General features: G+C 41.6%; 1 long non-coding RNA gene across 1 annotated transcript in view; it reads left to right on the top strand.

The window, feature by feature from the left end:
* The window catches only part of LOC105551027, a 182,667-nt gene that overhangs the window by 96,189 nt on the left and 59,533 nt on the right, over positions 1–26,945 (top strand). Inside the window, exons 3-4 of the long non-coding RNA XR_001007810.1 lie at positions 3,869–3,992; positions 4,647–4,727. This is a non-coding gene — a long non-coding RNA (uncharacterized LOC105551027). The remainder of the gene's footprint in view (positions 1–3,868; positions 3,993–4,646; positions 4,728–26,945) is intronic.

Raw genomic sequence — 26,945 nt, 5'->3', positions numbered from 1 at the left:
TTTTTAATGAGAAAAGGAGGGACTGATAACAGAACTTGAGAAAACGTTTAGAGTTCCACAGTGGGTATGCAAGGCCAGAATGTGAGGGTGAGCAGAGGCTGGCTAGAACAACAAGGAAAGGGTTAGGAACTCAAATAAGCTCACACAGCTAGTAGTAGCAGTATTAAAAATCATCATCATCATCATCATAACAATAGCAGCTGTATTTGTTGAGTGCCTCCTTTGTGCAAGTATGTGCTAGGTATGGGCACATGCCCATCTCATTGAAGCTTAATAACCAGGGATGGGAGATATCATTATCCTCATTTATAAATGAGAAAAATAAGGCACAGAGAGTTTAAAGGACCTGGTGAAGTTCACACAATTAATAAATTATCAGGTTTGGCATGCGATCTTCTCTTTTGAATTCTGCAGTACATGGATTTTTATGATGCTAGTTAGTCAATTCTTAGCACATTCCATAGCAAAACTGGCCCATAAGTCAAATATTTAAGTAGATGTTCTAAACGTTCTAAATATTAATTATCAGTTTTCATAAGTATTATTACGAATGGTTTTTAAAAAGGCAGATCATATTTAATTTGTATTAATGATGCACCAAGGCATTTCAGGCTTGCAATTCTTAAAACATCTTTATGAATCTCCATTTTCATTGGCTTGAGAAATTGGAAGTGCTTGTTTACAGAAGACTCTGGCTGACAAAATGCTAGTAAAATTGGTTTTTAATGTAGAAAGGAACTAGTAAGGAAAAGCAGAAATGCCTCCATTTCTTTTTGGCTTACTTCTTGGTTTCCACTGGCTCAATGCCTATTTTTCCTTATGTCCTGAGAAACGAGCCATTTTTAGTCTTTTCCATGACTTCAGAAAGCCCACCATAATTGTCCTGCCACATGCTTCATGCTCCATAGGATGTGATGCCCGAATGTTGGAAAGCATTTGTTTTTAAAGTATCTTTTGAAGACTTGCATCCTCTCCCGAGGTGCTCCTGCAAGCTGCTAAGTTCCAAGTGACCATGGCACCTTACCTTCTGGTCTGTCCATGGCTCTGGTGAAACACCCAGTATCTAAAGGGAGCAGATAAGCACCTGAAGGCACCTCTGCCAGGCCAGGTGGCCCAGCTAGTAGGTTCCCAGCTCCTGGTTTGTCCAGACAATGACCATTCAGGCCAGAAGACTGAGAAGCTGAAGAACCAGAAAAGCAACTTGGGCTTTTTGTCAGTGAATGAATGTACTAATTGGAAAGAATGCACATGTTGCAGACTGAGAGAAAGAGAAATAGCCTTCAGGGGAGGAGGTGGATGTACCCTCATGGTGGTGGGGACAGGGGACCTTGGGTTTGCTTGTTACCTCCAAGTCTTTGCTGGTCTTTGCAAGGTCTCTGAGTCTTGCTGCAGGACAGGTTTGGTCTGTTGCCTGGGTCCCTGGGCTGGTGTCACAGATGAGTGGCTCCTTTATTGTGTCTTTTAGATTTCGCCCTTAGTCCTGCCCATGGTCCTGGCCATTTGCCTCTGGAGGTAGAATCCTTACACTCTGTAGCCAATTTGTTCTAATCCCAGGCTTTCACATGTCCTCCTGCCTCTCAGTACCATTATATCATGCCACAGGAGTATTTGGGAGCTTCTGGTTCCATGCGTACCAAGTACAGGCAGACCTTGGGAAGCCAGAAACTCTATTTCATGGCACCTAGGCAACTATCTGAGCCAGGCGAACTTACCTGGCCATACTACCATATTGCTGATTGTTGGATAATTCACAGTGGGTCCCTTGAAACCTGTCAATGTTTCCATTTTGTCTCATTTGTTAAATGGGAAATATTTTACTTGCATTAAATCCTCATAAGTAATTTTAAAGTAGGATGAACCTGTGTTTTTAATATAAAAATGTTATTTTTGAAGTATCTAGTTGGTGACTGAGAAAAGAAAGATAAGAAAGATAATCTCAGTTTGTTCAGTCATCAACGAGGAGTCAAGTAAATGAATAACATATTGTAATACAACACAGATAGCCATAAAAATCACCAATCCCATTTCCTATTCCAGAGTATACAGGAAGACTTCGTTTTCTCCTTTTGCAGTTTTTTTGAGGCCATGTGGCAGGGTTCCGGTCAAAAAAATTGGGACAGAGGGATATAAGCCACTTCTAGTCATGTCCCTTAAAAGCATCTTAAAGAATATTTCAGTTTTCCTTCCTCTTCTACAGTCAGCTAAGAAGCCATTGGTTTGAGTTCCTGAGTCATCGCTTGGAAGAGAGCCTCCAAGGAGAGCTTCTAGACTTGCATTGGATAGCTACATAAGGAAGAAATAAACTTGTGTGTGAAATCACTGAGACTGCTGTTACAGAAACTGGTGTTTATTGCTGTAGTATAGAAATTGGTACCAGAAGTGGGATATTGACATAATCAAGCCATATTTCTTGACCTTTACATGATCCCAAGTATTTATCATTGGTTTAGTAATACAGCATCTGGCAGGAAGGAAACTAATACCAGAAAATGGAAAGATGGGGATTCATGTTATGTAGTGATAAATCCAACTATTGCTGCTATAAATGAGAAGTTAGTCCATGTGCCTGGTATATACCTTTAGGGGAAATGGTTAGCAAACAGAATTTTAATAGTGGTATTGGCTAATGTTGAAATATCTCTTTCGTGTATTACAAGAAAGTTACAAGAAAGAGATGACTCAGGAAATAATTATTGCATTTGCAAGCAGAAATAGAATAGAATATAGAATATTGGTCTTGTAGGGTTGGAAAAAATAAATTTCTTTTAGACTCAAACAGTAAGATATGGCACCAAAAATGACTTTAAGTGATAAATATCTAGCAAAAGTTTTCAATTGAATGAAGTCATTTGAGGTGAAAATCAGATTAGTCGTGTGGTCTTCTCACCTATTGTTTCTTATAGCCTCAACGTAATTAGGTAATTACGTTGGGGAAAAAAAGGCATGGAGGTGAAGACACAAAGGAAAAAAGGTAAATCTGATAACAATGTTTAGAAAGTAACTCTAGGTATAGTTACTGGCACTTGGAACTGACTAAAAGCAAAGAGATCTACATCATCTAAGATTCTGATAATTGTATTACAATGAAACCAGGAGCCTGGACTTAAAAGGCCTTTGCTTGGTCCAGGCTTAAAACAACTTTTGAGTTCCCAACACATTGCAGACGAAGCACATGTCAGGCTTCTAGAACTGTACTGCTCTGAAGGAAAATGAGCTCCCCTGAGCCTACTTCACACGTGGCTAAGGAGAAGAACAAATACAGGAGTCCTTCCCAGAGTCAAGTCCACACATCTCCACCACACCCAGAGTATCTGAGCTTCCCATGTTGGCACAGAAAGGTTTCAGCATTGCCAAGGACCATGATGTGCCTTGTCTCTTATTTCCCACTACAAATAGTACTATTTAATGCAGTTTTCTCGTCATTTTTCCACCATTATATATGGTTTATGATGGTGGAGATCTGGAATACAGACAACTAATGTTTTACATATGAAGGTCACTGCACTGAGAGGGGCCGTGTCAGACTGATGAATAAGAAAGATGGTGCCTCACCCAGATATCCTGGACATTGATCTGGAGGTGGTGACCGAATGGGACTTTGGGTGTTCCCCTTGGTGTGGGGTGAGTGTGTTCTGTGAGAGGAAGTGGGAAATGAATATTTGGTGTTCAGAAGGGCAACCCATGGCAAGAGACTTTCAGCATTCACCATTTTTGAGTCTCTCCTTGGGCAGGTAGGAAGATTACGTCTTCCAGGCGACCCTGCAGTTACATGGGCCAATGGAATGTGAGAAGAAACGATGACTGTCACTTGTAGAACAAGCATTTTAAACTTGGTGTGTCTTCTCTATATTTTCTCCCATCTGAACAGCTGGAGTCAAAGGATGTGAAAATGGGAGAGCCGAGTAATGGAAGGATCCCAGATTTCAGAGCCATCACTTGGAGGAGGGGCACCCAGTGAAGGTATCTATCTAACCCACACCATATCTTCATGAGTAAGAAATAACCTTGTCTGGAGGTATAATACTTTGGAAGTTGTATTTGATAGTGGCCTGCATTGATTTCCGTGACTAATATACTGTTCTAAACTAAAGACTGGTTCTAAAAGCTGGGAAAGCTCTTTCTCTTGGAAGGAGTGAAATTGTCCCCCTACCCCATCATCACCATCACCATCATCATCTTCACATTTGGTTCAAAACAACCTCTTTGAGTTTCTATAATGTGTCATGCACCATGGCAGATCTTAGAATGGAAAAAAGAATAAGACACTATTCCTGGCCTTGTCCATAATCTGGTGAGAGAAACATATATAAACAAATAATGAAATAATTATTTCCTAAATGTGACACCATTAACATATGACACAACTAGCTGTTTGGAAGTTGGGGGTGGGCAGTGATAGGTAAAGGCCTTGCAGAGGAGGTAATGTATGTATCAGCTTCTAAAGGATGAAGAGGGATTTTCTAGGCAAACAGGGCAAATGGAAGCCTTCCTAAGTACAGGAAGAAATGTGTGCAAAGGCATATAGGTATGAAAATCAGGAAAGTGAAATTGATTTCTACAATTGAAGATAAAAAGCATATTTATGACTCTCATAATTATTATCAACTTCATCATCTCACCAACATTATTTATTAATTTCCATGCAGAGTGACCATATGGATTTGATCCCTATCCTTCAGAGGTGCTCAGCCCAAGGGAACACGGGTAGTAGATTAAGCACTGACCAGGTGAGTTAAGCTCTATAATTTACTGGCTGTAATATGAGCCAAATCACTTGTCATATTTACTGTTTCTGATCCATAGAACTGCTATGCAAATTCAGTAAGTAAAACATGTGAAATCTCATTTGAAAAAAAATAACATAATGTATATGTTTATGTTTTTATAGTAATGAAGGAGGGTTGGGGCAGTAGGACAAGAGTCATAGAAACTTGCGTGCTATCACACAAAAAGGACACGTTATACTTCTTTCTGGTGGTAGTTTACTGGTATCCTCAAACAAATCATACCTGTGGGCTGGGGTACACCTGGTGAGCTAACTATTCTCGGGGGCCACGCTGTTGTGGTGAAGCCCATGGGGAAGGCTGGGCCAGGTGGGATATTTACTCAGTGTGCCTGAAGGTGGTACAGCCAGAGCAGGGGTCAGGATCAGAGATTAAGAAGAAAACATTCTAGTCAGAGAGTGGCTTGTTTTTGGCAGGGTTCAGAGGGCAGTAAGTGAGTAAAGCTGTAAAAGGAAAATAAATCCCAGCTCTGAAGCCAAAAAGATAAACAAGTTAGGATGTAAAACATAAGTGAGATAGGACAAGTGGTTCAGAACTAAGGCTTCAAAGAGTGAAATCACTGAAGGGCCACCTTTCACTGTGTTCCCTTCTTCATGGCCTGGGTGTATGGCAGGGTAGCACATTTTTACATGTGAGTGGTCTAGGCGGTGACAAAGAGGCATGGACCTCAGTCTTTTTTCTTTTTTTTTTTTCTTTTTATTTTTGAGATAGAATCTCACTCTGTCACCCAGGCAGGAGTGCAGTGGCGTGATTTTGGGCTCACTACAACCTCTGCCTCCCAGGCTCAAGTGATTCTCATGCCTCAGCTTCCCTAGTAGCTGGGATTACAGGCACGTGCCACCATGCCTGGCTCATTTTTGTACTTTTAGTAGAGTTGGGGTTTCACTATGTTGGCCAGGCTTGTCTCTAACTGCTGTCCTCAGGTGATCTGCCCACCTTGGCCTCCCAAAGTGCTAGGATTACAGGCATAAGCCACTGCACTCAGCCCCAGTCCTTAAACTGAACATTATTGTTCTGGTCTTGAGACTTGAGAGCTCCAGGTGAAATAAAGATTTGGAATTTCCTGCCATCTACCTTCCTCTCAATTTCTAGGTATTTGACACATATCAAAGCTTCATCATAGCAGTGACTCTTGATCTATCTGTGGCACCTGAGGAGACCATGAAATAGGCATGGGAATGTCATTGGCCCCCAATAATTGGAAATAATTCCCTAAAATACCCCATTTTGTCTTTTGGGGTATCCATCATGGATTTTAGTGATCCATCATGGAGCTGTTATCCATGCATCTCCTAAAACCTGTTTAAGGCTATTTTGATGGTCATAATACATAACCTTGCAAGGACACAAGGCCCTCATAGTCAACTGCTTTGTAAAATAGTACTTTCACATCTTTGAGATCCTAAATCTATCTCATTAAAGATTGAATGCTCCTAGTATTTTGAGATCTGATAAACCATTTCATTTTTATCCATTGAGATCTTCAACATTCTGACTGAGGTGCAGAACGTTATCTTTGTAACCTAAGCCTATATGACATTACCTAACTGAAAGTTACTGGTGATGCATCTGAGAAGCTCAGACCCAACGAAACTCATCCTAGAAACTTGGATGACATTGCAGCGTGTCCAACCCATCAATAAATCCTTGGAGCTTTAGTTCTCTGCTCTTCCCCTCCCCCACATTTACAGTGCCCTCTCTTTTGGGAGAAGGATGGTGGAATTACTTTGGATTGGAATTAATGGTATAAAGAGCTACCTTCTCATCTGAGTAATGCTGATTCATCTCCATCCCTGGTCATTTGCTACCTATTAGAAATATCCTGACAGCCTGCATCTCATTACCATCGCAGCAGGGCCAGCTCCCAAGAATAACCTTCTAAGGAGGATGAAATGTACGCCCGTGGCTTCTAATGCCAGGGCATTCACATTCATATTTTTAGCAGCATATATCAGAGTTAGCCCAACCTTTAGTGTACTGTATGTACTTTTAATAATCTCCATAAAAGCCTGATTTCCAATCCCTAGGCTCAAGCTGACAGTGTAAATAAAATCACCCAAATCCACAGGGTAAGAGAAATGAAAATGACATGGATTAAAATTTGGTCAAACCTCTTTCTTTTTAAAAATTCTGCTTCCCTTCCAATTGGATCACGACCCTCTGTGTGCTCAGCTTAAGACCAGACGGTATGCTTTCACTTTTATTCCTCTCTGCAGCAGGCTTACAGTATTTAGTGAGAGTCTGTAAAGAATGTGTGCTGGGTAGAGAGTTAATACCATAATCCCCCATCGTTGGGGTCAAATGCTGAATAGAGCAAAAGAATTAGAAAACATGTTACATACAATGGCAGGAAAAAATGCATCAGCACGCTGTTCTGTGAACACCAGCATTCATCACCCGCAAGTAATGGCCATGAGGTAATAGAGTGTATAAAGAGATGTGTACTTGAAGTGTAATGTGTGCACTGATGCAGGGATGGGAGACTTAAGCAGAAGTCTAAATACCCATATACTCTGGGAAGTATTTCTCACCATGTTTAATTGCTTCTTTTTAAGTACCTGCTTGGATTTAGTTCCTAAGTAACACATTTAGCCACTAAATTGTTTCACAGAGTGGAACCTTGAGCTATCTCTTTTCACTCTTCAGCAGTGGGTGTGAATATAGTTCTCAAAGTGCTGTAATACATCTGTCTCTGGAGAATTCTCTTAATGAACAAGTAGAAATTTGAGGCACCTCAGGAAAAAGAGTTGAACAGCTACCTTCTATTCTGTCTTGGGAAAGTCAACCAAACTCCCCTGGAGTAAGATTACTAGCGAATAAATAACTTTGTATGGAATTTCTACAAAGAGGAATGAGTGTGTGTGTGTGTTGTGTGTGTGTAGATGATTTGATCATAAAATGACAAGTTGGATTTATTTTAAATAAGATCCTTTTGTCTTAGTCCATTTTACTATTGCTATAACAGAATACCACAGACTGGGTAATTTATAAACAGAAGTTTATTTGGCTCATGGTTCTAGAGCCTGGGAAGTTTAACATTGAGGGGCTGCATCTGGTAAGGGCCTCCTTGCTGTGTTATCCCAGGGGAGAAGATGGAAGGGCACGAGACGGTGCAACAGAGAGCAAATGAGAGCTGAATTTGCTTTTATAGAAAACCCACTCTGGAGATAACAACATTAATCTATTTAAGAGGGTAGAGCCCTCACACCCTCATTACCTCATAAAGGTCCCGCCTCTCAATGCTGTTGCATTGGGGATTGTGTTTCAAACACATGAACTTTGGGGGACACATTCAAACCATAGCATCCTTTGAAGTGGTAACTATTAAAGATTTATATTTTAAGACTTTTATTTATTTTTAAATTTACATATAGTAAAATTTACTCTTTGAGGTGCAGAGTTTTATAGTTTTGACAAATGTATAGAGTCATGTAAGCATCACTGTTGTTAAGATACAGAACACTTTTATCATTCTCAACAGTCCTTTGTGCTATTGCTTTGTAGTTAAAATTTCCACCCCTCACCCCTGAAAGTCACTGATCTGTTCTTTGTTTCTGCAAGTTTTGTCTTTTCCAGAATGTCACATAAATGAAATCATGTGGTATTTGCCTTTTAGGTCTGTCTTCTTTCACTTAGCAAATGCATTTAAGATTAATCCATGCTGTAATATCAATGGTTTGTTCATTTCTAGTGTAGAGTAGTATTTTATCTTTGTAATTTTCAATGGCATTTCAGGACTAAATGACTGAAAGTTAATGGCCTTAAGAATAAAACTATTAGGAAAATTATTAATTAGGGTTTTAGAGTTTTCTGTGAGGGATGTGAGGGATTATCTTTTGTTTACTTACATAAGACACCAGGATACATGAAAATACAGAGTGAGGTTGGATTCTAACCGGGAAGTATAAGACATGCTATGAGTAATTTAGCATGTTAGCTTTTTCTCACAGGGCATATTGACTAAATTACTAAAGACATATTATTTCAAGTAAATAAGTTATTATTGCTCAAAACATAAATATTAATATGCCCTTAATTGTATATGTTATCTTTACATTTCTATTAGTCCACAGTCAGCCTCCCACTCTTCTCTACCGGCTACTCCTCTTCTACCTGACCCATAAATGCTAATGTTCCTTTTCTCACACTACACCTGTTTTCATGGAGAAATCATTTATACCCATAAATAGATAGGGATGGCCAGTCTACATCTCCAACCCAGGTTTCCCTCATGAGTTACAGACACATACAACCCAAATACACACCGTTCCAAATAGAGCTCAGTATCTACCAAACCAAATGGTTCCCCCTTCGTAGGATTTTCCATACACTTCTCTTAGCTCTTATCTCACTTCCTGTTTCCTCCACCAGACTAAAGGCAACGAACATGTGTCTTTCCCCTAGTGCCTGTTATATAGTAGGAATTCGTAAATATTTGTGGAAGGAATGAGTGCATGTGATACTCATACGCATATAAATAGGGATTTATTTCTACTCCAAACTCCAATGTTTATAAATGGTTTCTATATGAACGAGTGACTAGGATACACGTTTATTTCTACCCTAACCACCAACCACCATACCTGCACAAAATCTAGAGGTCAATGCCTATTTTATACAGCAGAGAAAATAATTAGCACATTTCACTTTTCCTCCTATTACATTTTCTCATTGAAGTCATATTTTTTATTCAATCTTATAAATACCTTTTCATGTCTTACAAAGTTCCCAGGTACTATTTTCACTGGTTGAATAATATTGCCTCTAAAAAGAGTCCTTCTTTTACCCTGAAAGTTCAGTTTGAAGCATCATGAGGACCTCGTGATAGAACTAACTCCATTCAACAGTCTATACTTTGTACCATTGGTTCTCAAAGTGTGGTCCTGAACCAGCAGCATCAGCAGCCTCTAGGGACTTGTTAGAAACGCAAATTTTGGGCACCACCCCACACTTTCTGAAACAGAAACTCTAGTGTGAGATCCAACAATGTGTGTTTTAACAAGCTCTTTGGGGGATTTCAGTGCTTGCAAAAGTGTATGCAACTATTGTCATACACTTCCTAGTGATGGTCCGCTTGTCACATAGTATCATCCTGAATTAATTCTCACTCTTGTTATTCACTCAGGCCCCTCATCCGTCATAAATCATACTCATATTGAAACAAGCCTGTGTATTTGACAATGAGTTTATAGAGCAGGGCCTGAGGTCTTGTTGTACATAAAACATAAGAATAGCAACAGTGTTTTTTAAAACTTAGTTTTAGTAACAGAAAATTTCTTCAAATGAAATATGCGAAAGCCATGTGTGTGTGTGCATGCATGTGTGTGCATGTGTGTGTATGTGAGTGTGTGTGTGTGTATTTGTCAGATGAAAGGGAATTACTATGGTTGACTGTTATGAAAGCAGTCTGCCTATTTGACTGGGCTTCCTCCTGGCTGTCCCCTTCTCCACAATACCTCCAGGAAACAGTCTGAAAACCTCTGAGTCAGTGGAAAGGGAATTAAATATGGATCTGGGGACCTCGGCTCTAGTCTGTTTCTTTGGTCAATTCATTTAGCATTTCTGGGCCATACTTTCCTGATCTGAAAATGACAAGTTACCTTTAAAATTTCTCTACTAGTTGGAAGTTCATTTTTTTTCTTCTGTATTTTTAGCTTCTGACAGAAAGGAATATGGACTGTCTTGAACATTCGTCCTTCCTTGAAGACATAGGAAAGAGCTGTTGGCTTTGCCATTTGCTAGTCCTCTGACTTCTTCAGTATTGACTTAGAGGCATTAATGAATAAACAGGGCCAGGCTGCCACCATTTTGAGTGCCAATAAAGAGAAGGAAAGCTTCCATGAGAGTCACATAAACATTTAACAGATTTTCAAACCCAGCATTTGACTGGGAATGTGGGCTGATGATGGGGGGATATGTGAAGAATTGAGAGAATAGCAAAACACAGTTGCATTGGCCTTCTCTGCCACCTCCTCCCACCTTCTTTCTCTCCTCTCCCCTCTTCTCCCCTTCACCCTTACTCCTCCTCTTTCTCCAAGAGCTTGCAAGGTGCTGGCCTAGAGTCACCCTTCCCATAGTACATCATCTAACTCTCTGTGTGTCCTTGATACTCCCAAGGCCAAAATCTAAAATGAGTAACATAAATTTTGGTTTACTTTGACATTCCCTCCCACAACTCATTGGGTTGTGGATTTCCATCTTCCTCTTTCTTGCTCCCTCCTGCTCCCTCATTTTCCCTTTCAGTCCCTCTGACCCTCCCTGAGGCCTCTTCTGAGGAACCACTCTAAGCCAGCTGGCCTCCTCTGAGTTAAAGGGAAGATGAGCCCAGGTGGAAACCGTGATGTCCCACTCTCATGCAACAGTAGGGTTTACTGTTATGTGTCTTAGGGGAGCAGGGGGTGGAACAATGGGGAACCTGAGGGGGCAAAGTGTACTGATCTTATCTTCTTGTAGCTTTGCTCTGCATAAACTCTCCTCTGAAGCCATCTGGAAAGAAGGCCTTTCTGTCCTCTGCTCAGCCAGTGGCAAGGGGCTGATTCTCAGGGGTTCTGAATGCTCCATCAGTCATTCCCTGGCAGAGATTTTGATAGAAATACCAGACATACTTTGATTAAATGTGTACTCCCAAAATGGCCTGGTAGGGAAAGCATACTGATAAATATCTATGCTATTGCTTACATTTGACAACAGACTGTGCTATTTGTGCACATACAATTACTTTTTAAATGGGGATTTAAAAAATGGAATCTAGATATATGTTTTTCTATTTTCTTTTATTTTATGGAAAGCTAAAGTACAAGACTGCTTGGTCTGGATAGCTGTCAGCCCCTCTATGTCCCTTCCCTCTTTCTCCTGCATTTGTAGCTTCCCCCACACTTTGGTCTTCTTTCCCGCAGCTTGTAAATGGGTGCAAGTTTTACCTGTCTTTTTATTCTCATGTTCGTCTTTCTTTCCTGCTCTGCTCCTCTTTCTCTCTTGACAGTCAAACTCACAGAGACCAGAGTTAACACGAAGGATCTGTGATGGTGCCCCACTTTCTTCCTCCAATCACCCATAAATCCTCTGGATTCCACTGCCCCATCCACACCCCCAACACTACTGAAACTGTCCTGCCATTTCAAATCCCATGCAGCTTGTCAGTCATTGTCACATTTGACCTCCCTAAGGGAAATTGACAATTTCCTTTGGAGTCTGTTCCCTCTTTGGGAGCCCACAACCCCTTCTCTTGCATCTTTCCTTGTAGCTCATTAATTTATGCTTCCCAGCTTTTGCTGTTTTTTTAAATGCAGGTGCTTCTCGTGGTTCTGTCTTTTGGCCTTGGCTCTTCCATGCTCTTTACTCCTCCTGGACAAAATGAGCTATGCCCTGGGATTTAGCCATCACCTGTCTGCTGATAGTTTCCAAACCCACTTCGTCATTCCAGATCTCCCTCTCATGGACTCGACACTAGGTATTTTGGAATGTCTTTACTAATAGGTATCTAAAAATTAGGTTTGTTAACAAATTAAGATTTTCATCTTACCTTTAACTCTGCCCCTTTTGCTTGGTAAATAGCATCGTTTGGCCACCCAAGTGAGAAACAGAGATGCAGCCAAGTCCTGACTATGCCTAGATCCAATCAACCAAATCCCCCAATCCTATATTAGACATTTCCTTCTAATGTTTCCACCAAACATGATTACTGTTGCTCCTGTTTTGGTTCAGGTTGTGATCACTTTTCATCTGGGCAGATGCTTTCTGGAATCCTGCCTTCAGTCTCCTGCACCTCCAAATTACCTCCAATTCACTCTCCAGATGATATGTCTGGAATAGCATTATCTAGTACAGTAGCCACTAGCTGTCTACACCTATTTAAATTTAAATTTATTAAAATTAAATAAAATTTAAAATTCAGTTTCTTAGTTACCCTAGCCACACATTGAGTACTCAGTAGCCCATGTGGCTAAGTGAACAGTGCAGATAGGGGACATTTCATTCATTTTAGAAACTTCTAATGGATGATGCTGTTCTAGAACACAGTATGACATATCCCTGATTGCTTTGCTGATGATTCCATGCAGACTCCAGATTAAACTCTAAATTCATCAGCTTGGCATGTAAGATCCTGCCCTCCACCTCCAATATTTGAATCTTGTGCTTCGGTCACGCCCACCTGCTGCCCCCACCTCCAAGCCTCTTTACTTTTTGTTGTGCCGTGTCCTGTGCCTCCAGTTGGATGGGCTGCTTCCCTTTGTCCAGTTAGAACACCTGTCTGTTCTTCAAACTCAGCTTGAGAACCATTCCATCTATAATGCTTTTCTTTGCCTTTCTAGGCAGACTTCAGGCTCACCTGTTTATGACTTCTCCTGGCAGTTCATGCGACACCCATCATAAACTCTCTTAAAAAATGTACTTTTCACTGTGAAAGGCTGAAAAATGGCTCCACATAATTGTGAATAATGGCAAGAGGGACTTGGCAGATATGAATAATGATCGACAGATAGGGAGAGCATCTTGGATTATCTTGGCAGGCCCAATGATGCAATCACAAGAGTCTTTATAAGAGAGATGCAGGAGTGTCAAATTCAGAGATGCAGAGAGAGGAAGGATGTGAGACTATGGAAGCAGAGGTTGGAGTGATGCATTTAAAGATGGAGGGCACCATAAGCCAACAAATGCAGGCAGCCTCTAGAAACTGGGAAAGACAAACAGATTCTTCCCTGGAGCCTTCAGAAGCAACACAGTCCGGCTGCCTCATTTTGGATGTCTGGCTTCCAAAACTATAATATCATAACTTTGTATTGTTTTAAACCACATAGTTTGTGGTAATTTGTTTCAGCAGCAGTAGGAAAGCATACACTTACTTCTCTATTGCTGCTGAAATAGGAAACATCTTTTCCATCTATCCATCCATCTATCTGTGCCACATATCACTGGACATAGATTTGGTGAGTACCTGAATGTGCCAGTCCTGGTTGTGTACTAATGTTACAGTGAAGAATTAGACCTGGCATTACTGTTAGGGGAGGTATGAAATGGGAAAAGAAGAAGGCAGGAGTCCTGGAAACTTGGAATTTTATAGGTAACTGGGGGCTAGACTCTGAAGGACCCCTTAGACCACTGTCTAAAGTTGGGATTATTTTCCATAGAAAATGCAGAGCCATTGAAGATCTTTGCATGATGAGTTCGTGATCAGATTTATGTCTGACCTAGTTTGGAAATGGATAGACGCTGAAGACAAGGAGACACATTGGGCTGCTACAATTTTCTGGGTGAGAAATAAGGAGAGGGTAGTAAGGAAAGAGATCTGGTAATATTTGGGTGAAATTTCAGAGGCAGAATTGATAGGAGTTTGTGACCAGAGGCAGTGGCATTGATAGGAGTTTGTGATCAGTTAGACACTGTGTAGAAGGGGGCGGTATCCAAGATGACTCTGCTCCAAGATGACTCCGAGAACGGATGACTCTAAGCTCAGTGCCTGGCACACAGTGGATAAGAAACAATTGTCTTGAATTGAATTATGCGGCGAAAAGACAATGGAGTAGATCATCACTGGGAGGAAAGGATGATGCCAATGAATATGAATAGTGGAGGAAAATAAATAGAAGAATAAGTGTGTGTGTGCGTGTGTGTGTGTGTGTGTGCGTGCTCCTGCAGGGTGCTGGGAAAAGAGGATGTAAAACATGTGCCCGGTTATCCTGTGTGATTTTTTCCTGCTCAATTTAAGCTTTTGCTCTTTAAGCTAGAACCATGTTTAGAGTGAATTCAGAAAACCGTGTAACCACCTTGAAGATGCCAGATTTCTCTCAATGGCAAGCTTACCAACATTTTGATCTGGAATGGTTTTGAGAAGGGGAGGGAGAACAAGTGATTTGAATTGATTTTTGATGCATTTGTTATTTCATTCTGGAATGAGGGAAGTACCTTTGTTTCCTCCCCCTCCTCAGCCTCCCATTGTTATGGGGAATCATGATGTCTAAACCCAGGAAAAGAATGTGCTCTGGTACTGTATGAGGTTATATAGGGCTCCCTTGCCCAAGACCCTCTGCAGGGGCTCATGGTGGTGAATATTTGCTACACTGAAATGGCATTTAAGATCTCTGCTCCTCAAAGTGGCATCCCAAGTTCACCACATTGATGGAGGAATAAGCATAATTATCTAGCAAAGGTCCTGAAGCTGATGTTGCCTTCCAACCATGCTCTGCTGCATATGGACTGTGGTCCCAGCACAGTAGAACAGGGTCCCTGGTGGGCAGACAAACCTTTTCTTGTATTTGTGTTTCTAGAGAATGTTGTTCTAACTGATATTAATTACGACTTTGTAGACTGAAGGAAGGGGGAAAGTCTTGCAGTCTAATTAGTTTGGAAAATTCTGGGTTATACAAATATACCTGTCTATAGGACTTCTCAGGACCTTTACTTTATGCATATGACCTGTGACTGTCTGAGAGTAGAATAAAGATTTTGCTGAACTTACTGGACTGCAGAGCCCTGTAACATTGTGTGGAATAGCATTCCATGCACCAGTTTGGAAAGTGCTGTCCTACGAATACAGGATGACCAAGGTGTTCTGATATGCCAGGTACACTCAGCACGAGGCCACGATAAAAACACTTAGACTTTATCCATCTTCAGATTTTCCAGCGAACCTGAAACACCAAAGACAGACCAAAATGGTAATTGGACCAGTCCTTTTCTTCTGATACTTTTAGTTTGGGCTTGAATGAAACTTTGCTGATGGACCAGGACATAGGTATGAATCAGAGCCATTTCTATCATCAACTCATAGCCTACTACACTTGAAGTTTCATTTCCTTCTTCCCCCAACCCCCACCATGGCTTCTATTATAAAGCAATTCATGTTCGTTTCCTTCTTTAAAATTGTTTTTTAAATACTTTGAAAATATTGGGCAATTTTCTTTGGATATTGGAGGATAATCCAAGAGAAGCTAGTCATTTATGTTCTATTTCTCTTAATCCCATGTGACTACTTTACAAGTGTGTAGTATTTTGCAGTTTTCAGGGATCTCTATCACCTACAATCTCATTTGATCCTTTAAACAACTGTATGAAGAGCAGAGGATTAAGCCCCATTTTATGGAACAGTGAAACAAATAGCATATTTGGATGCCTGCTTTGTGCCAGGTGTTCTGCGAAGTGTTTGGCATACACGAACATATTTAAAGCTCTTATCAACACTATATAGTAGGACATGTATTATCTTCATGTAGAAATGAAGAAATTGAGGCTGAGAGAGTGAAGTCACTTGCCTAGGGCCACATACCTTATAACAGGAAAGTCTGGCATTTAAACTCATGTTTGTTCTATCCCCAAATCCACTCCCCTTCCATCATGCCACCCTTAAAGAGGAAGCTGGGACCAAGGGCATCTAAAGATCTGCCCAAGTTCACACAGAGAGTTTGGGAAAGTACTGGGATTAAGACCTAATTCACTTAACTTTTAGTCCAAGGCTCTCTCTGCTACATATTTCGCTGGCCCACAGGAAGGCATTTTCAAGAATAAGTGATGATTTGTGAAACGCCAGCAGCAACAATAACAACTGCATGAGAGCAGAGAAGAAGAGGGAAAAAGCAATGGCTCAAAGTCCCCACCCATTCCGCAAGACCCTCGATGTTGACAGTAGAGGAGACCCTGCATTTCTGAGAAAAATGCCACCTGAACGTCACTCTCTTGTCACATAGGAAAGGGTCTGGGACCACTGAAATATCTTAGGGAGATTTGACTCTTCATGCCTCTTTTTTTTGATGAACAAGTTCTATCCAGTTCTAGCGATCTCTCTTTTTTTTTTTTTGAGACAGGATCTGGCTCTGTCGCCCAGGCTGGAGTGCAGTGGTGCGATCTCAGCTCACTGCAAGCTCCGCCTCCTGGGTTTACGCCATTCTCCTGCCTCAGCCTCCCGAGTAGCTGGGACTACAGGCGCCCGCCACTTTGCCTGGCTAGTTTTTTGTATTTTTTAGTAGAGACGGGGTTTCACCGTGTTAGCCAGGATGGTCTCGATCTCCTGACCTCGTGATCCGCCCGTCTGGGCCTCCCAAAGTGGCAATATCTCTTACTTTCACCAATCAGACGAATATAATTTAGTAACATTTAGTGAGCCTCTTCCCCATGTGAATCCCCCATGCTGGTGTCACGGGGATAGCACTGAAGGTGAGTGGGGAACACTTTCTCAGAGCCTGCAGACTACACAGAGAGGCGAGTGTGAGAAGCACTACTCCAGAAGTACAAACTGCCAGGAAAACAAGAGGTGAGGTACTTAGAGGGATTAAGAGGGAATCCTGGTCATTTCTTTCATATGGTGTTCACCCTAATCACTTAGCACAATGACTGAAGGCATCTCTCTTGTAACTACCATGTACTTAGCTCATCAGGGACATTTACTGTGAAGCCCCTAAAACACAAGAATAGGGCACATTTTTGTTGCCACTCTTCCAAATCCACAGTCTTTTTAAAGTTTTCCTTGAAACCAGATTGGAACAAAAAGGTAGTTAACGCTTCTTTATCCTGGTTCCACCCTGAGAGCTCCTTGATCCACACTAGACTGGAGAGTGAAGCAAAAGAGACAAGTGGTCTGGTCTTTATTTGGCTGCCAAGTCCCAGCCCTCTGGTTAGGAGTGACTGTATGTGTCTTGGCTCCACCTCTGTTTCCAAACTGTCCCTTTAACTCTCTGCAGTGGCAGCAGAATCTGAGCGTGGAGGCTTGTGCAGGATTAGTACTGATGGGAAGGGTGTGTGTTTCGGTCAGCTCTGGCTGCTATAACAAAATACCATAAACTGGGAGGCCTAAACAATAGAGACTTATGTTCTCACAGTTCTGGAGGCTGGAAGTGCAAGATTAAGGTTCTGGCTGACTCAGTTTCTGGTCAGGGCTCTCTTCCTGGCTTGGAGACAGCTTCTTTTTCCCTATGTCCTCACCTGGCCTTTCATTGGGGTGGATTTGTTTGTGTGCATGCGTGTGTAAGGATGTTGCTCTCTGGCATATGGTCTTATAAGAACCCTAATCTTATTGGATCAGGACTCCACCCTTAAGATTTCATTTAACCTTAATTACTTCCTTAAATGTCTCCTCTCCAAATACAGCCACACTGGGGGTTATGGCTTCAACATATGAATTTGGGAGGGACAGAAACATTCAGTTCACAAAATTTGCTCTCTGGCCCCACCCAAATTCATGTCCTTCTCACATGCAAAATACATTCATTCCATCCCAGCAGCCCTAAAAGTCTTAACCCATTCCAGCATTGATTCTAGTCCAAAGTCTTATCTAAAATTTATCTAGATCAGATGAGTGAGATTCAAGGTATGATTCATCCTGAGTCAAAATTTCTATCCAGTTCTGAGCCTGTGAAGCCAGATGAATTATGTGCTTCCATAATACGATGGTGGAACAGCACAGAATAGACATTCCTATCCCAAAAGGAAGAAATCAGAAAGAAAGGGGTGGTGGCTCCCAAGTAAGTTGACAACCTAGCAAGGCAAATTTCATTAGCTGTTAAGGCTCAGGAACAGTCTTTGGTTCAATGCTCAACCCTCTAGGTCCATTGGGGCAACAGCATCACCCAACATAATTATAGGGTACCCTTTAGCTCCATGGGGGCAGCCTCACTCTCATAGCACCAGACCATGGCCTTGCACCTCATAGCACCAGACCAGGCTCTTGACAGTGGCAACCTGGTTCCCCAAAACTGAAGAGGCCCCACTGGGCCTATGCTGGAAGTGTCAGCCCTGATGATCTCTGAATTGCCTTTGGGATCATTCTTTCCTTTTCTTGAAGAATAAAGCATATTATTGGCCAGATAACTCTATTGTCCAGCCCTGTAGAATCCCAGAAGTCTGGCAGTTTCTTTCATCTCCTACCATTTTTTCCATCCTCTTTAATCTTTCAGTCCAGCTGGCAGAGTTTCTGCTGGTATAATCCCATCTCTATTCCTGGGTTTGCTGAGGTGGCTGATTGAATTCGTGGTTTACACCCATACTAATCTCTTATTAAACAATTGTTCAGTCACACTTCTAGTGTTCTCTTCAGAAAAAGCTTTCTCCTTATATTTTTTTCAATGTATATAAGCTGAGAATTTTCCAAATCTTCAAATTCTGGTTCATTTTTTGCTTAACAATTCCTTCAATTTTTCTTTCTCCTCTCACATTTTACTATAAGTGATAAGGAAAACCCAAGCTGCTCCTTCAACACTTTGCTTGGAAATATCCTCAGCTAAATATTTAATTTTGTTGCTGGCAAGTTTTATTTTCCACAAAACATTAGAACACAATTCAGCCAAGTTCTTTGCCACCTTATAACAAGGATCACATTTCTTCTAGTTTTCAATAACCTGCTCTTCATTTTCATCAAAAACCATACCAGAATGACCTTTAACATCCATGTTTCTAATGGTCTGTTCATGATGATATACATATTCCATAAGATGATAGAGGCTTTCTCTGTACCTCCTGTCTTTTCTTACTGAGCCCATACCAGAATTGCCTTTAACTTTCATATTTCTACCAAAAGTCCCTTCAAGGCAATCTAGGTTGATTCTAGCATGTACCTCAAAACTCTTCTAGCCTTTTCCCATCACCCAGGCCCAAAGCCACTTCCACATACATTTTCAGGTATTTGTTACAGTATTACCCCACTTCTGATGTTAAAATCTGTATTAATTTGCTCAGGCTGCCATAACAAAAATGCCATAAATTGGGTGGCTCGACTGATTGTTCTAGACGTTAGAAGTCCAAGATTAAATGTCTTGCAGGATTGTTTTTTGGTGAGGGTGCTCTTCCTCACATGGCAAAGAAAAAGAGATAGAGAGAGAGGGAAGGAGAGAGAGAAAGAGAGAGAGAAAGAGAAATGTCATGTCTCTTATAATAAAGATACCAATTCTATCAGATTGGGGTTGTGCCTTTATGACCTTATTTAATCTTAATTACTTTCTCAGAGGCCCCATTTTCAATACAGCCATGCTAGGAGTTAGGCCTTCAACATATAAATTTAAGCAGGAGTGAGGGGTGGTCACAAACATTCAGTCCATAATAATGTGGGAAAGCATTCTGATTCTTTTCTTGCTCATTCGGGCTGTGGGAGTTGATTGAAATGGTGTATCCCAAACGGGAAAGCTAGTGGATGGAGCAAAGGCCTGGGAGTCAGGGGAAAGGAAACTACTTCTAACTTCTTTTGGATTATTTTACTATTCATATATTAGTTTCTTTAGCTATCGATTGAGAATCTATAAATCAGGCCTTCTGTGATAAACAAAAAGTTTGAGGATTTTGAGGGAAATATGAAAAATAGTGTAGGCTTCATAGAGAAGAAAAGGCACTGTGTAAATCCAAGGCAGTTACAGCCTCCTGAGTGAAAAATTCCAGCAGGTTCTTTCACATTGGCCATACTTATGTGTGCCAGTGCCCAATAATTTTCCCTCTTGCACATTTGGGCTTCCAGATCATTAGGCTGAGAGAAGCAAATTCTTCCCTTGAGAAAATGCACAGTCACTACTTCCCCTCTGTCCCCCCAGTCATAGGCTGAGGGAATCTCTGAGAATCTCTGGAAGGGACTTAAAAGTCATTCATTCCAGCTGCCAGTATATTCCCTTGATAAGCAGACAAGTGGGAATATAAAATAAAAGTGGAGTTAATTTTCAATTATTTGGATACAGATTCTTCACAGACACAGAGTGAAAGATTTGTGTATTTGGAGGTGGTGATTGGGTTTCCTCTTATCTTTTTCTTCTGCAAGCGAAAACAATCACAAATCATTCCAGTGTTCCTTAGAGGATTGATTTCAAACTTTTGAAATCACATAAATTGAAGCCACCTTCATCTATGTTGATGCCGCCTTCATTTTCATTCCAGAAACTTTTGGCTATTCCCCATTCAGAAGGGATTGACTGCATTTGAAATCAGATGACAGAGGAATTGCTCTCCCTGATATTACCCTTCAGCTACATCCCAGTACTGGGAGACTCTGCTAACTGCTATTGCCATAATGACTAGCAATCAAGGCACAATCACTGAAATGAATTAAATTATTAATTTCAATAGCACCCCATGGTGCATTTATAAATTCCACCATCTGGGGAACATAAATATGGAGGTCCACATTCTAAACTTGGAGGCATAGTGCTGGGTGCCAAGGGCTGTATCTTTGAAGGCAGTAAAGATTTTTCAAGATACTATATGTGGAGCAGCAAGCTGTGCATTTCAGAGAAGGCTCTGTCCCTGGGTCTCTATTAGTGTTACCATTTATTTAAGGCTCCCTCCCTCCTTTTTTTTTTTAACCAGTTCTTATTGATAGACCCAAAGTATAAAAATACTAGTTTAGAAATGGTACAGGATAGGAAATAAAATACAAGTCTGACTTGAACTATTTAGTCACCTACCTCCTTTTCTCTTCATTAAATTTCCTTTCCTCCTCCCCTAAAGTTGCTTCTCTTATTGACTTTCTTCCAATATGTAAATCTCTGTGTTAAGAAGTATGTTATCCTGAGACAGCTGCTCTTGAGTTTCAAATGTTTTCAAAATCTGTCTAAAACTTCAAGATAATTGTTGTTGAAGCAGAGGGGATGGAGGATCCAGGAATTGTATGTAACCACTCAAATAAGGGATTTAACTCTCCTTCTTCAGGTGGAAACTTTTGACCAGATGTTGGGGTTCAGTGAGGCTTCCTTGTTTGCCATCTGTGACATCCCCAAGGGCTAGGAAGAGCGGGGCACTTCTAAAGAGCACATGTAAATTACTTCCATGGAGCCCTGCAGGGGCACCATAGGCCAGCTTTTTCCTAAGGTGGATTACCCACTCAAAGCCAAGTCACAGCCCCATCCTCGGTTGCTACACACCATTTCTTACCATCCACAGCAACTAGATTTGTAATGCATGGGTCCACTTAAGACACAGAAGAGAAATGAGAAATGCAGAGTTTTCTGAATGATAAATAATTCTAGAACATCAGTGGGGTTATGCACCTCTTGATATTTTTGTTCTCTGTATTTCCAGAACTTTGGTGTAATTTTGGGGACTTGACTAGCTGGTGAGGAAGATGACTGCTCCCTCCAGTGCGCCTACATGTGCACATCTAATTAGACAGTTTAGCCAGCCCTAGAAATTAGTGCAGGTTTGCAAACCAGTGTGATTTCTGGTTGAGACTGAGGACATACTCCGAAGGTCTTCCCCTATCACCTACGCCACCCCCATTTGCTGATGTTCACTGGCCATTCAATGGAAGATACCTCTGGTATGTGAGGTTAAGTGAAAATATTTCAGGATGGGATGTTTTTAGTAATTGTATTTTAGGTTGATTACCTTCCATTCCCGGTAGAGTCAAACATCAGAGTAGCTTGAGATATAGTGGTCTGAAGCTTTGGGAATGGGTGGGTTTGGACTTGATTAGAATTTCATTTAGGTACTGTTTTAGATGCCATTCTCATAACTTAACCAAATTAGCCTGTTATTAACAAGTTCGGACAAGAGAACAAATCGACTCTGCAATCACAGTGCAGTTAAATGCAACCTCTGACCTTCATGGCAGGTCCTTGTCAGCAGCTTCTTTTTCCTTCCCCAGGTTGTAAGCATAAATGTACGCTGAATTTGAGGCACTGGGCCTCTAGTAACTGCCATGTCCTGAGTTTATTAGTGACTATGAAGGACCCAAAATCAGTGATTTATGCAATTTAGCCACGGCTCTCCCCAACCTCTATGGGAGTTAGTAGACTGGAATAATTACAGACTAAATACTGATGATAAGGAGGAAATGTACTGTAGTTGGAGTTAGTGGGCTGAGAAAACAAATGTTTCCAGTCTCAGGAGAATCTGTTTGCTGTTGTAAAGGAGGAGAAAACTGGAAGCAAAGAGACCTTGCTCTGATCTGTATGAGTTCAGTAACTGGGGAAGACTATGTAAAGTTGTCATAAAAAATCCAGGAGGTGGTAAACACAAAAACCTTGAGCATCCCATTCTCTGTTCAGCCTGACACCCAGCAACAGGATACCAGGACAAATACTTGGTACTTTCTTTGAGGTGCAAATCTTAAACAGTTTCTGCTTTGCACTCAAAGCCAAGCTGGTGGAGCTGCTGTAACTTTTCTTTGGAGCCTGAATTTTCTTCTGACTCAAACACAGGATAAAACCTATCACACAAAAGAACTGAGAAACTTCCCGGGTTTGGGGGGTGAGCTGGGATCATTCAGTGTGAGCCAGTCACAACAGCAGCTCTTGGTAATTACAGAGCTTCTTTTCTCTTTGAGTGTCAAAGTAGCTCACCCTAAACAACCAGCACTTCCACGTTTCCCAGCTGAATCTCTCCGAGGACCATGTCAAGTGGCCTGGTCAAGGCCATGGTGGAAAGCCCAGGTACATGGGCATCTAGGAAGCATGGTTTCCTGCCAAAGGCAATGTCTCCCACGCACACCCCCACCCGAGTCTCCTTGAGGCTTTCTACCTGGATAGACAATGCTACCAGACACTGCCCTGCAGCAGATAAAGAGAAAGGAGATAACTGGCACTTCTTTCTGACATGAAACCATATGGTGCTATTAAGCCAAGTGGGAAGAAGAATGCCTGGGAAAATTCAAAAGTATGTTGGTTATGCCTTCAAGGATAAGTAGTATGAGAAAGAATTAATTTCTCACTTCTTGGGTAATATCCACGCAGCCTTCACCTCAGGAAGGCAGAAGCCTGCCTGAGTTTGGTTTGAAATAGACTCAGCACTTCCTTTTCAAGGGTATGTGCTTCCCCGGGTGACATCCTTTCAGGTGAATTTTTTTTTTTACAATAAGATTTGATGGCCAATTTAATTGGCCGCTAGGACCACAGGATAGAAAAATAATAAAGCTCTATGGAGAATTATTTGGGAGAAATCTATATAAAATCCAGAGAATTCACAAATTCATCTCTTATATACCCTTCATTCTTCTACTTGATGCTTTGCCAAGTTTTTCACTGGGCAAGCAGCATCAGATCTTGCTTCTTTGGGGGACTTTCTGAGAAGGTTTGGGAGAGATTGATTCCACTGCAGAGCTCTCTGGCTACTCCAGGCCCTGTGTCCCTGCTCTGCAGACTAAGAGAACAGTATCTCCCGGTGCACATCTGTAACCCATTCACTTGGGCGGGTTGTGATCCACCTGTGCGGAAGCGCTGCTATTCTGTATCCAGGTGTGCTTGTTGGGACTCTCCTAGATGAGAGAGACCCTGCTTTACTAATACCTCTGAATGGCTGATTGCAAGCCTGCATTGGGTGCTTTGACTTTTAGGGCTGCCTCCAAAGCTCCCAAGAAATTAATCACAGGAGTCCTCTCCCTTTGAGAAAAATCCCACAACTCTGGTTCAAAGAGTTACACATGGATTCCTTGGGGCCTTGCCTGTTTGATGCTATGGGGTCATCATCGGATATTATTGTGTGTCCTTGGACATTACTGGGAACCATTGGAGAATCTACATGATTTTCATGAGGTTAGGTCAGGTCCACCCACACTCCAGGGCTACCTCTGGCCCTGGGCAAAGGTGGGTTGATCTGCTTCTGAAGATGGATGGCACGATGTTTAGTACTATTTGGGCAGCCCAGAACCAGCTATAGATCCTGTCCTCTGATTGTTCAGATATTTCATATTTGCCCAGATCTCTGATACTTGGCCCCTGACTCTTTTAGGGGAGGTTCTCTGGGAAACAAACTTTAAGATGGTCATTTGTCTGCATGTGGCTTATTGGGGAATGCTGTCAGAAGGGACCAAGGGAAGCGGGATTGGGCAGAGGCAAAAGTTGAACTGTGATACAATTTTAACAGGGGCTTGGCCAATCTCACAGTGAACTCTAGAGTTAGGATGGCTCTTTAGAGTTGTCCCAAATTGAGACAAGAGTGCCAGGAATTTTATGCTTCCTGGCTCTGAGTGAGGCAGGGGTGTTCAGCCTGAGCCAGTCATGAAGGTAGCTCTTGGCAATAGATGAAGAGCTGCTCCGGGGAAGGCAGTATAACCTTGGTGAGGCTGCTCTCTTCAGTTGAGGGCAATCCCTAGAAAGGAACTCACCTGTGAACTAATGGAAGGGAATAAGTGTCTTGGTCTTTAAGGAGTATGTGTGTATGTGTGTGTAGGTCTGAGTACACATCATGGTAAACACTGTATAGCACACCCCTTGAGCCACTTAGATATGTTTCATTTGTCTGATAAATTTGCCCACTCTGGAAATAGCCCCTCCAGGATTTTGAATGGTCTCCTTGGGAAAATTAACTGCAGTTCCCACTGCAAGAGCTGGTATTGAGGCTACAACTGGTATTCATCATCTCCTTCCTCTACGACCCATTCATATTTTCCCTTACTAGCAACACCTCTGCCCTCAGTTAGCACTTACACTACAATAGCTCATACTCCACAGACCAAGAAACCTACCAAGTATGTCAATTTCAACTACCAAGTATGTCCATTCCAACTGCACCACGAGCAGCCAAGGAAATGACCACAGAGTGGATCCATTGACCCAGTGGACTCACTGTGAGCCAGCCCTGGGCTAGGGCTCCATTTGCTACATTGTCTCTTTATGCTCCTGTTCTAAAAGGGTCCACAATGACATTTTGGACCCCCAGTTCCTTTTTGGGCACCTCAGACCTTGTGTCTGACAGTTCTCACGTATCTGAAAGTTCTCAAATATCCCCCTTTCCCTAATGTGTGGTTACCTGAACAAGTAGCCACACATGTGGTTTTAAGGGAGGGTTTGGGGGAATTATTACTGTAAATTTTTGCCATGGTATTGCAGGGTCCTTCCTCATGGGACCTGACTTTTCCTTCAGGTGATGGCGTCAGATCCAGAAACTGGGCAAGGAGTCATGACTTACTGGGGCAGCTTCCCTCAATCCCTTCCTCCTCCATCCTTGATTTCTTTTGGTCATATAAACTACACAGAACCCTTGTTGGCTGTATATATTTTTATAGTTTGCTCCTAGAGTGGTAAGTTCTATGAACCATCTCCGTGGCCCTCAGTCCTGCTTCCCTTGCTGATCTTGATGCTTATACTCTTATTGCACCCAGTTTGCTTCTGATTGTGACTTGCCATCACCTGACTTCTATTTTACAGCCATCCTATCATCTCCACAGCTATAAAGGAGCCCAGTTTTGTAACAGCAACTCTTACTATCAACTCTGGTCAATAGAGGACAGCTAGCGCTGAGTTTTTGAATGGTGCCGGTGCCCCCTCTTACTAATGTACAGGCTTACCTTGGAGATAATTGCACGTTTGACTCAAGACCACCGCAATAAAGCAAGTTACACAGTTTTTTTGGTTTCCCGGTATATATGAGTTATATTTCCACTATATTGTATCCTATTAAGTGTGAAATAGCAACATGTCTAAAAAACGTGCATGCCTTAATTAAAAATACTTTATTGCTAAAAATGCTAACAATCATCTGAGTCTCCAGTGAGTTGTTATCTTTTTGCTGGTGGAGGGTCTTGCCTCAATGTTGGCTGCTGACTGATCCGGGGTGGTTGCTGAAGGTAGGGGTGGCTGCGGAAAATTTAAAAAATAAGAAAACAATGAAGTTTGCTCCATTAGTGAACTGTTCCTTTCATGAAAGATTTCTGTGTAGTGTGTGATGCTGTTTGCTAGCATTTTATCTATAGTAGAACCTCTGTCAAAATTGGAGTCAATCTTAGCTAGATCTTCTGGATAACTTGCTGCAGCTTCTCCATCAGCATTTGCTGCTTTGCCTTGCACTTGTATGTTACAGTGATGGCTTCTTTCCTTAATGTCATGAACCAATCTCTGCTAGCTTCCAACTTTTCTTCTGCAGCTTCCTCACCTGTCTCAGCCTTCGTAGAATTGAAGAGAGTTAGGGCCTTGCTCTTAATTAGGTTTTGGCTTAAGGGAATGTTGTGGCTGGTTTGTTCTTCTATCCAGACCACTCAAACTTTCTCCATCCCAGCAATCAGGTTGTTTTGCTTTCTTATCATTCCTGTGTTCACTGGATTAGCACTTTTAATTTCCTCCAAGAATTTTTCCTTTGCATTTACAACTTGACTGTTTGCTATGTTGGTTTTTGACATGCCTTCTTCATGAAGCTTCATCATTTCTGGCTTTTGATTTAAAGTGAGAGATGTGCAACTCTTTCTTTTACGTCAACACTTAGAGGCCATTGTGGGGTTGTTAACTGGCCTAATTTCAATACTATTGTGTCTCCTAAAATAGGGAAGTA

The sequence above is a fragment of the Mandrillus leucophaeus genome, unplaced genomic scaffold (assembly GCF_000951045.1).
Source record: "Mandrillus leucophaeus isolate KB7577 unplaced genomic scaffold, Mleu.le_1.0 Scaffold503, whole genome shotgun sequence".
NCBI classification, from domain to species: domain Eukaryota; kingdom Metazoa; phylum Chordata; class Mammalia; order Primates; family Cercopithecidae; genus Mandrillus; species Mandrillus leucophaeus.
Note: the sequence above shows the minus strand (reverse complement) of the source record. Positions and strands in the feature narration are given on the sequence as shown.